Raw genomic sequence first — 11,645 nt, 5'->3', positions numbered from 1 at the left:
TATTACCAAGTTAACTTTGGGGATTGTGTTTCTCTTCCCTGTAGTGAAGCAGGTCCTAACTGGTAGAGTGTTTGAACTTTTCTGCTCTTCAAACCCTACTCCTATCTGAAGATCCTTTGCAACCACTACTTTTTGCAGGAAGTGATCTGCTTTTTAAGTCCTTATTTTGTCCATAATACCAGCCCAATCATCTTAGCAGTTGACTTACAAGCTTTCTAGCATAGTGTTGCTTGCTGATCATACTATGGAAATCCTAACCTACCAAGCTACAAGAGTAAACATCATAAAACTAGTCAGAAAGCAAAAGTGAGGAAACAAAAACCCCTTGTGGGAATAGTTTGATTTCATGTGTTAACTAAAGAGCAAATCCACCACTTTTTTACCCAGAAAATGTTCAGGCCTCCACCTCTCTATCCCCATCCTGGAATTCTTATAGAGGGAGTAACTCAGGAGTCAAGAAGATGAATTGCTTAGGAGAGAAGGTAGATGCTGGGGCTGGACTAACCCCCAAGGTAAGGGGGTGCCTAAAAAGTGGAGGGAAAGTTACAACATGCATTAGGAGAGGTCCTTGGGCAGTGAGGTCTGTGATCCGGAGAGCAAGATTAGGAATGGAAAGTGTCTTCTAAGAAAGGTTAAACTTCTTTGCTGCTTTTCTCCTGGATTATGGGAAAAGCCCACATTTCGTGTGGAGTTTTATCTCTTTTATTGTCATTCTCTTTAGTTACACAGCTTTCAGGAAAGTGACACCTGGGTGGTGGCAGAAAGTGAAGAGGCCAGCGTAAGAAACATATTTGCCCACGTTACCCTCTGGGGAGGCTCACAGGAAGGGAGCAGCATCCTCTGCATGGGGACAGGTCTGCAAAGGTCAGGCAGTACTTACTGGATAGACAGAACAGAGCTGGAAGAACCAGGGAAAGCCCCTACACGGGGTGGGTCACTCAGAGATACGCAAGATAATATCTCCCCTTTCCCAGTATATGTCAGAGGGGAGCCCTGCCATTGAGGCAGAGTTGACTCTTGGGGGCGCAGATGTTACAGATATAATACACATTCTACTGGACTTTAGATATACTAGTCCAGAGCAAAGTATTTAAAAAGATTGCAATGAGCCAATTTTTTTTTTTTATATTACCAGGTTTGAAAACTGTCAATACAATTTATACTCATATCATGTTATTCCAAATAGGGGGTTTCCGTAGTGTAGTGGTAAGGTAGTTTTCAAAATTGTGGTTTCTTTTATGGGATGTCTAAAGTTTTTCTGTTGTGACTATACAGCATCCTAAAACCAAATTGAGATTTAAAAAATATATATCTTATTTATTTATTTGACAGAGAAAGACACAGCGAGAGAGGGAACACAAGCAGGGGCAGAGGGAGAAGCAGGCTTCCTGCTGAGCTGGGAGCCCGATGTGGGGCTCGATCCCAACACTCTGGGATCATGACCTGAGCCGAAGGCAGCCGCTTAATGACTGAGCCACCCAGGTGCCCCCTAGGTTGATTTTAAATACAGCTTTGATGATTGACACATGGTTGGCTGCTGTTATAGGAGAATTAAATTAGCAACCAGTAGGAAACCAGATTAAATGGTGGCTTGCATCTGGATGGGCTCAGGACTGTCAAAATTGATACAAGTGCTACTTTATGTGATCTTGCTTAATGTGATCAGGGCTAACCCAACACTTAAGCTAATATTGCCACTTAGCAATTCAGAGTTTTGCATTTAGATAAAGATCTCTGCCCAGACCTGTGTAATGTGAGCAGAGAGAATGATGGTGTGTGTGTGTAAGGAAGGGTGAAGGCTGTAAGTAGGTTTGTAATTAATTGATAAAAGGCTGGAAGAATTCTACCGCTTTATTTGTCTTACCGGTGTCTCTAGAGCACAGGCACACCTGGCCAGGTAGCCTTGAAAATATCGTTATTCTGGAGCAAAAACAATGGAATTGTTTGCTGTCCTTCCTTGAGGACCTCGCAAGGAGAGTGGAATTCCGTAAAGAGAGAGTCCAGGACCCTGGCCTCCTCATCCTCCCGTGCTTAGGAGGAGAATGAAATGGCTTCAGCTTACGAATGTCCTCAGAAATGTTCTTCCAACCACAGGAGAGTTCACATAACTCTCTGGCTGACCCATGAGGCCCCAGGGCATTCTGCTGCCAAGCATTGACTGTGACTCAGAGAGTGGCCACTCAAGAGTCCCCTCAGGTGGCCCTGGCCCTCTCCTGATTAAAGATTTGCCTCAGTATCTTTTGGTGGAAACTTTCTGGGCTAGATGAAGGCCTGATGGCAAAGGCTGAACTCCTGCCCCGGCTGTTGACAGGCTGGGAGTCCTTGGGCAAGTCCCTCGGTCTGAGTTTGTTTCTTCATCTGTAAGATGGGGATAATGATGATGGTGGTGACATTTGTTCTGTTCACCCACAGAGTTCTTGAGGTGCTCAAACAGGAAAATGGATGTGAGAGCCAGTGGTCCACTTGAAAGCTGAATGGAATGTGAGTTACTGCGTTTGGTGCTCACTGTTGACAAAAGGCAGGATTCCTTCTCCCGCCTTACGCGGCCAGGCACGCTCCATCGGGAATAAACGGGGCTGTTTCTCCAGGGCTGCGAGCGCTCTCCGGTCACAGCAGCGGCTGTGCGTCTGCTTCATCTGCGAACGGGCAGGTGTGTTTAGCTGAAGGTCTGCGGGAGGGCGTGGAGATGGTTCCCCTCGGTCTCACAGGCTTTCTTTCCTTCAGACCCTAGTTGGTCTTGAGCCACATCTTATCAATCTTCGCCCTCACTTTTTCTCTTCACCTGAGATATGGAGAGACAGAGTCACCATGTCTCCTCACTTGTGTCCGGTGTGCTAGGCCTCGTGGCAGGTGCCGGGGATGCCAGCAAGTTGTGAGCTGCTGGCTGGCACAGGAAGGAGCCGGTTCCTGAAAGGAGTTAAGTGCTGTAGGACAGAGCCCAAGACATGCCAGCCATTTTATAGGTACTTAATTCTTCTTCTTCTTCTTCTTCTTCTTCTTCTTCTTTCTTCTTCTTTCTTCTTCTTTCTTCTAACTACTACTACTATTACTACTACTACTACGGAAGCATAGAGGATTGGCCTGGTTTTGCAAATGTGTTTCCTCTCCTGGATGGCCAGGTCCCGAAGGTGGTGGAGGACGTTGTGCAAGGTGCAGAGAATCCTCCTGAGACGGCCTTGCATACTCCCGCCTTGAAAGCGTCACCCCACCCCTTACAGCTGGAGAACTGCAGCACGCCACCAGAGAGAGCCAGGACTAGCTGGCTCCTGGTGCCAGCGTCAGGCCGCCAGACACCGAAGAGGCTCTGTGTACAGTGATTCATGCTCAGAGCCCATTTGTCCACTGGCACCTTCCTCCTTCGAAGGACACCATCCTCTTCAACAAAAGAGAACCCCAAACACTCATTACATTCATTTTTTATAAACCCCCAGTCGTGACACAGTGGCAGGATCCCCTTTGGTCCTGGCACTTGACTCTGACTTTGTTGATTCACATTTATGTAAGTGCTGGATGGAAACCGGAAGGTGTTTGTCTAGCCCAGAGGCCTCTCCAGATGCCTCCATTTTAAAGATTTGTTCTCTTTGTTCACAGTGGAGCTTTGGTGACATTTTTTCATGTTTCTTGTCTCATGCATCTTGCTAACTCCACGGCCCCCACCTTAAAGACAAGAACAGCATCTCACATCCTGCATGATCCTTGCACTTATTGCTGGAGAAAGATCCATTATCTAGTGCAGTAATTAATCCAACCATCCCTTCTTGAGCACTTATGATGTGTGACTAGGTCCTGAGGGAATACAAACATAAGCAGATGTCAGTGAAAAGTGAGGCACTAGAGTGGAGAAAGAGTAGTAACTTATTGCGTAGAGTTTGGTAGGAGCGAGAGTATTAGGGTTGAGAGAAGGCAGGTAGGAAAGGATGAAAGGGGAGAGATGGTGGCTGAAGACAAAGGGGGGTTTCTGGGGGCAGGGGCACGAAGTGAGATTAGGAGGATCCCAGATCGCATTCCTTAGAAGGAATGCTGTCCAGAGCACAGGCAGATTAATTGATTCTGGAAAGAAGAGGCTCACCCCTTCGGTAGACTAATGGAAGGGTAGAAGGAAAGAAGACGGAGCTGCATTTGGACATGGCTGTAGAGAGGAAAGGGGTTCACCACTGATGTCCTTGGGTTTTCACTGTTAAATGAATCAGAAAGGCAACGTGGGTCCGTACATGAAGGAGCTTATGCTGCTAAGGATCCATGCCTGGGGCGACTTAGAAGTGGCACCTGTGACACAGAAATGGCCGCGTAGCCTCATGGGTGGGAGATCTGGGAAAAGGGAAGCTTAAAGCAAAGCAAAGCTGGGAAACAGAGTTATCCCGAGGGTCGTCTTTCCTTCGCTCCTGCCCTCACCCCACTTACCAGGATCCTGAAGCCCTCAGGGGTCACCCCACTGAACTGGCCTTCCTCAGGTTCCATAGTACCCTGGCCCAACCTCCCTTCTTCCCTCAGAAGGCCCCTTGCCAGTGACCTGTCACCTAAGTGCTGCTATTGTTTTGGCAGGTGGTCCTGGTTTTGGGCACTTTTCTCTCTCAGATAATAGCATGATATTCTTGGGGGGTGGGGAGGTCCCAGTAGCTTTTGGTTCGCACAGACTTTACATCAGCTCTGGATCAATATTCCAAATTGTTAATTCTCAGAGAGACCGTTCAACAAAGTATCAATTTACCATATGGCCAACTTGTCAAATTTACCAAAATAACCAGTTTCCCAAAGCTTGTTTCAAGGCGTATTCCATGTATGAATATATTCATGCATATATTTGCCTCAAATATAGTCAGTGGATATAAATATATGCCTCATGCATAGTCAATGATTCTGAAGATGTCCAATAAAGAGGAATATATTTTTCTTGTGAATATGGTTAATAAATATGTATTTATTATGGGCTGGATTGTGCCCCTCCAAAATTCATATGTTCAAGTCCTAACCCACAATACCTCAGAAGGTGGCTGTTTGGAGATGGGGTGTTTAAAGAGGTCATTAAGTTAAAATGAGGCCATTAAAGTAGAGCCTAACCCCATCTAATTGGTGTCTTTATGAGAAGAGGAGATTAGGACACAGACGGGCGCAGAAGGAAGACAATGTGAAGACATAGGGAGAAGGTAGCCATCTACAAGCCAAGGACAGAGGCCTCAGCAGAAACCAAGCCTGCCAAGACCTTTATGTTGGATGTCTAGCCTCCAGAGCTGTGAGAATATATATTTTTGTTGTTTGAGCCACCCAGCCTGTGGTACTTTGTTATGGCAGCCCTAGCATGCTAACGCAATAATCTCATGGCTATATTTTAAAATATAATATATATTTTGGGCACCTGGATGGCTCAGTCGGTTGGGCGTCTGCCTTTGGCTCAGGTCGTGGTCCCGGGGTCCTGGGATTGAGTCCCGCGTTGGGCTCCCTGCTCAGCGGGGAATCGGCTTCTCCCCCTGTCTGCTGCTCCCCCTGTTTGTGTGTGCCCTCTCTCTCTCTCTGGCAAATAAATAAAATCTAAATATATATATACATATACATATATGTATATATTTATGATATATTTCATCAGTATTTTAAGGCATGATTTGTTAAAAGATCTGAGTTTTAGAGCAGTTTAGTCTCCTCAGATATATTCAAGAAGAAGATATTCATTTAACATTTTAAAAGTCTTAACATAAATCTGTTCAAATTCATTGATTCTTTTCAGGAAGAATATTTCTTCAAACAGGATTTTGATAAGTGTGGCAGGTCGGTCATTGATTACAGCCCATCAGGCTGCTTTCCTGATTCTCCACGTGGTTAGAGGCTGTCCTCTGGGGCGCCTGGGTGGCTCAGTCGTTAAGTGTCTGCCTTCAGCTCAGGTCATGATCCTGGAGTCCTGGGATCGAGTCCCACATCAGGCTCCCTGCTCAGTGGGGAGTCTGCTTCTCCCTCTGACCCTCCCCCCTCTCATGCTCTCTCTCTCTCTTTCATTCTCTCTCTCAAATAAATAAATAAAATCTTTAAAAAAAAAAAAAAAAGAAAGAGGCTGTCCTCTGTGCAGAGGGGCTGGCAGTGTGGGACGTGGCAGTCTATATAGACATTCTCGTTGCACTCTGTGAGCGCACACCAGGCACGGTGCTAGCTGCCTTCCCAAATGGGATTCCCCAAATTCTCACAATAGGCTTAGGAGATAGACAGGCATCCCATGGTACATACAAGAATATCAGAACTCAGAGCAGTTAAATAACTCCCCAAGGTCACAGAGCTAATCATTAGGGAGAACATTCCCTAGTTCTGATAGATCTAGACAGGTTAAGTCCCAGCTCCGCTGTGTCCCAGCTATGTGACCTAAGACAAGTGGATTAACTTCTCTATACCTCAGTTTCTTCATTTATAAAATGGGAACAATACTACTATTCACCAGATGGGGTTGTTGAATGGGTTAAATGAAATAATGTATGTGCTTGGCACAGAGCTTGGCATGTACAAAGTCCTCCAATGTTAGCTGTTGCTATTAACTTAGGAAATATGCTAAGTATAACATCAGACATACAGCAGTGTTTCAAAGTGCTTTCAGTTTTTGAGATGAGGAAATCAAGGCTGAAAGAAGTTGAGGGACTCAGTTGGGGCCCTCCAGTCTTCTGTTCTGATTGGTGAAGCCCACCCACATTAATGTTAATTTAATTAACATTAACATTAATTAATTTAAATGTTAATCTCCTCTGAAAACACCCTCCCAGAAACATCCAGAATGGTGTTTGACCAAATATTTGGGCACTGTGGCCCAGCCAAGTTGACAACAGACTCACCATCACAGTATTTTTGCTCAGCTCCATCAAGAATTTTCTGAGAGCTTTTGCTTGTCACTGAACTTCACCCCTAGGCCCCAGATGCCCTGGGAAAGGGAGGAAGGGCTGTGGGAGAGGGCTGAGTCTTGAGCCCTGCTCACTCCATCTTTTCTCCTTCAGAAGGAAAATGATGGAATGAAACAATTTATTATATCAGACTGGTAGGATTGTAGGTGAGCATTTTTTTTTCCTTTTGTCATTTCTTTTGATATGGTTGTAATGTCTTCATTATATATTAACTATAAGCTTACATGCAACTTAATGAACCAGAGGGAAAATGTGTTTATAATCTTCTCTTTAATTACGGTACTTGTTTAAGGTTTTCTTAAGCATTGTTTGTTTAAAAAAAAAATCAATTTTATTGAGGTAGAACTGCTGATTTCAAAACTAGATTTTTATAACACTCTCTATCTTTGTTGAAACTCAAAGCTATAGACTGCATAAACTGAAATCTCACCATCTTGTATGCCAGAGGAAGGACACATCTTGGAGACTGGTCTAAAGTGCAGGAGCAAAAATCAGCCTTTTAAGTGTTAAAACTATAAAACAGAAATCATAAGGCAACAGTTGTGTGGCAGTATTAAGATTATTATAATTATTAGGTAAGCTTGCTAAGGTCAGTAAGTAGAAATTCTCCTCCAAATAATACTACTGTAGGAATATTCAGCTGGCCAGATACCTAAAGCGTGCCAAAGGAAGGACTCTAATAAAAACTAAACCCTTATATTTCATCGCCCCCTGTCGCAGGAAGGCCAGATCTAATTCTTCTCATTCAGACTGAGAGAAGTTCCAGGTTATATGGCTGCCAAGTGGTAGGGAGCAGATGAGACCCACATGATCTTTCTTTTACACTGCAGTCAATCCACCATCTTTGTTGGGTGCCTGGGACTCACAGCTCAGGGGTACTAGCAGGGGTGAGTGGGGGAGAAAAAGTACATTAAGGCCATTGTTGCTAATTGGCCTACCTCAAAGGAAAATAGAGTCAGTTCAAAAATTGCATTGTCGGGCGCCTGGGTGGCTCAGTTGGTTAAGAGACTGCCTTCGGCTCAGGTCATGATCCTGGAGTCCCGGGATCGAGTCCCGCATCGGGCTCCCTGCTCAGCGGGGAGTCTGCTTCTCCCTCTGACCCTCCCCCCTCTCATGTGCTCTCTCTCTCTCATTCTCACTCTCAAATAAATAAATAAATCTTTAAAAAAAATTGCATTGTCTGTTTTGAGTTAGAGACTTCACATCATATAAATGTGCAGGGCTGCCCAGAACTGGTAAAGGCAGAAGAAAAAAAGAGAGGATGAACACTTTAACACAGTTTGCAGATTACTGCTTTTCTCACCAACAAAAAAATCTCCTTAAACCTTGAGGAATGGAAGCGGAGGGTGGAGGGAAGGAAGGAGCAGCGCTGGTGACAGGTTTTCTCTCTCAGAGGGGGGAGTCACACCCTCAGGGCTGTGAAAATGAATCGTGTCTCTTCTATCAAGGCTTCGCACAGATTTTCTGGGAAACCTGTCATTGAGGATACAATAGAGAGGACTGTCCTTTTTGGTAGCTTAGCGTTTTCCGGAGGAAACAGAGTAAACTAATTTGGGGACTAAATTGCAACTTAAAATAAAAATTAAGGTGTGTAATGTGGGCTACGTTTCCCTTTTCAGGGGGTCGGCAAAGCCAGCCTTGTTCAAGGAGAAAATGTCAGATTTGGTTGCAACAGTGTAAAGGGGTGATGGTTGTGGTCCCATCTTTCATGCCAGGAGTGGCTCTTTTCAGAATAGCGCAAAGAGCATCATCCATACAGCAGCTTTCCGGTTACAGGACAATCCCATGTGCGTCATTATATTTAAGCTTCCCTAAAGCAGATTTCGGATCCCTGTCTTCTAGATGAGATAGTTTAAGGCCACAGCTAAGGGCACACATTCTAACTCAAAGCCCATGCTCTCTCTGCTTCAGCACAAGGTGGACGGACCCACTCAGTCTGTGGAGAGGGGGCTGATGTGATTTCTTGGTGGCTCCTTGTTAAGAAAGAGACCACCTGGGGTGCCTGGGTGGCTCAATCGGTTAAGTGTCTGCCTTTAGCTCGGGCCAGGGTCCTGGGATTGAGCCCCAAGTTAAGTTGGGCTCCTGCTCAGTGGGGAGCCTGCTTCTCCCTCTAACTCTGCCTCTTCCCTACCTCCCACCACTTGTACTCTCTCTCTCTCTCTCTTTTTCTCTCTCTCTCAAATAAATGGATAAAATCTTTAAAAAAAAAAAAAAAGACCATTTTGCCTGGGACCAAAGGGTTTTCCAGGACTTGGGAGACTCCTGGCCAAATTGAGACAACCGGTCACCTTACTTATTATGTCACCAGAGTCCTCATAGGAGATTCTTCAGCAGCCACATTGAGTGGTAAAATTTTTAAGATGACAGTTACATATGCATGGGATTTGCATATAATTTACTTCTACTCAAACAATATTTGCAAGCATTTTAAAATTTAACATTTTGCTATTCTAAGATTGTCATTTTGACTGCTTTTTCTTCCCCATTTCTTCTTCTTCTTCATTGTTGTCTCAAATCCCCAAGGGGTAGATGTGGAGGAAGTATAGAAACAGGAAAAAAATAAGTAAAGGCAGACATTTGCTCCCATATTTAAAATGTGGTCTTGGTTGCAGTATGTTGAGGACTGATCTGTAGTAGTAATTCTCAAACTTGAATATTGTGGGCGTGGGTAGCCCCTAAGATGGCCCCCAGTGATTCCTGCCTCTTGGTATTCCTGCTCTTCTGAAATTCTCTTCTTTTGAGTGTAGTCTAGACTGGGATTTGTCTTAGGGAAGTCCCCCTCCCTGCCTCCCCTCCCTAGCTCTGGGGAAAGTTAGAGACCCATGTGGTGAGGAGCTGATGTTTCCAGCTAATAGCCAGCAAAGACCTGAAGCCTACTGAAAGCCATGCAAAGGAGCCTAGGAGCGATTCTCCAGCTCCAGTGGGGTCTTGAGGTGATCGTATCCTGAACCGACACCTGACTGCAGCATCATGAGACCCTGAGCCAGAATCACAGAGCTAAATCCATCCCTATTCTTGACCCATATGAACTCTGAGCTAATAAATGTTGGTTGTTTTCAGCCTCTGTGTTGGAGGGTAATTTGCCCAGAAGCAATGATAACGAATACAAATGTGCATCAGAATCACCTAAATAACAACTTGATAAAATGTGGATTTCTGGGACCCACCTATGGAGATTTTATTCAGTAGATGTGCCCCGAAGTCTTTCCTTTCCATCAGCAGTCCCGGGAGAATCAGAACTGAACAATTTTTTGCTTAGGAGCACATCTCTGGAATAATCGCTCCCTGGGAAGGTCTAGAGGGAGGGAAGACTGCAAGGGAGGTACGGCTGCCAGGTAAAATACAGGACACACAGTTATATTTGAATTTCAGGTAAATAACAAAAGATGTTTTCACATAAGTTTGCCCCATGCAGTATTTGGGACATATTTATACCGAAACATTATTTGTTAACTGAAATTCAAATTTGACTGGGTATTCTCTATTTCTATGGCTCAGTGCTCTCCAGAGGTAAGGCCCCCGCATAAGTGAAGGCCCAGTGGGAGGCAAAGTGGTGCCTTCCTTTGGCAAATGGCAGGATTTTCATCCCTGAGGGGCCAGTGAGAGGGCTGCAGGCTGCCCGGCTGGGTCCTGCCCCTTGCCCGCCGCCCGGGCAGGCCACACGCAGGCCACACGCAGTCTGGGGGCCCATGGACTATCTCATTGGAGGGTTTCGGGGAGCTCCTCAGGAAGCCCTCCCTCACAGCCTGCCCCACCCCTGAGGCGCCGGAGGCCCCAGAGGAAGGCGCAGGGCTTGTGTAGCCGAGTGGTGCAGGCAAGGGTGCCCAGTGCGCCCAGCCCCAGGGAGAGGCGGGACCCGCCTGTGGGGATGCTGCTGCCTGGTGGGTGCCGCCCACAGTGCCGGGAGCTTGCTTCTTTGGGTGCTGTGCTATCAGCCTTTTCCAGAGCAGTGAAGGAATGCCAGGCTTCTCCCACATCCCTCCAGGAACTCAGCTGAATGCAGCTGCTCATAATGTGTGCATTTCTTATTCTGAGTATGTCTGAGTCTCTGATGAGCTCTATTTTTTGCAGCTCTCCACCCTGTAAAAGAGGAGGATGGTTCCAGAGACAGTCCTTACTGACTGAGGCCTCAAGAACTCTGGCTTTTAATTCTTTTGTATGGGCTTTCTTGTCGCAGGGCACAGTCTTAATTTTGATGTGTTTATTTTCAGCTATGAAATGTCTTCAAAGAGATAGAGAATGAATGAGAATATGTGTGAGCGTGTGTGTATGTGAGAGAGAGAGAGAGAGAGAGATTGGCCGGCAGACTGAAGTGCTCAAGGCAGGGATGGAAGATACAGGCTCGGAACATGTGCAGCTACAGGAAAGTCAAAGACTCGACCATGTGCATTGAAACCAATTCTGGAAAGTGAGGTCTGGTCCCTGGTGCTCTGGCCCAGCCCTGCCCCGCAGTCTGAAGCAAGCCAGCCGAGAGCCCACAGGAGGGGAACTCTGCTGCCTCTCTCACCTGAGTGCAACCGTGCAGGGCTCTGAGTTTTTGCGAGACAGAGAGGAGGTGTGGGATCCAATGTGCAGAATCTGTCTGCTGTGGGAACTCTTGAGGGCTCGAGGAGAACTCCTCGGGCGCTGCTTCCTAACACCGGCATGGCTGAAACAAAACCAATTGGAAAAGTAGAAAACCCATGGGTGATGCTGCCACTTCACACCTGGAACGTCAGGGGAATTGCACGGCTCAGTTCCAGGACCCTCACCGCACACGTGGCTGCCTCGGAGGGC

This window comes from Callorhinus ursinus, unplaced genomic scaffold (genome assembly GCF_003265705.2).
Source record: "Callorhinus ursinus isolate GAN/ISIS: 27379988/994484 unplaced genomic scaffold, GSC_fseal_2.0 scaffold8, whole genome shotgun sequence".
Lineage (NCBI taxonomy): Eukaryota > Metazoa > Chordata > Mammalia > Carnivora > Otariidae > Callorhinus > Callorhinus ursinus.
The sequence above is the reverse complement of the archived record's forward strand: the minus strand, read 5'-3'. Positions refer to the sequence as shown.